The 223-nt window shown below is 78.9% G+C and overlaps 1 protein-coding gene across 1 annotated transcript in view; it reads right to left on the bottom strand.

Annotated features, from left to right (window-relative positions):
* Nucleotides 1–223, bottom strand: part of JAK1 (Janus kinase 1) — a 110,893-nt gene that overhangs the window by 109,691 nt on the left and 979 nt on the right. The gene's annotated exons all lie outside the window — the stretch shown is intronic.

Raw genomic sequence — 223 nt, 5'->3', positions numbered from 1 at the left:
CCGTCGCGCTCCACCAGCGCCTACGTCGCCGGGGCGCCGCGAGCATGCGCGGGGCAGAGTTAAGGTGGAGCCGGAGGCAGCGGGACACGCCCCGCGGAAAGGGGCGGGGCGCGCGCGTAGCGGGGGGCGGAGGTCGGCCCCGCGGGAGACCTCGCGGGTGACCATGGCTGGGAGCCGGGGGGGGGGGAGCTGGGAACCGGGCTTCCCGCCGGGCGGGACAACG

This window comes from Gavialis gangeticus, unplaced genomic scaffold, assembly GCF_001723915.1.
Source record: "Gavialis gangeticus isolate Ggan-Ray unplaced genomic scaffold, GavGan_comp1, whole genome shotgun sequence".
Taxonomy (NCBI): Eukaryota; Metazoa; Chordata; order Crocodylia; family Gavialidae; genus Gavialis; species Gavialis gangeticus.
This window is presented reverse-complemented; position numbering and strand designations above follow the sequence as displayed.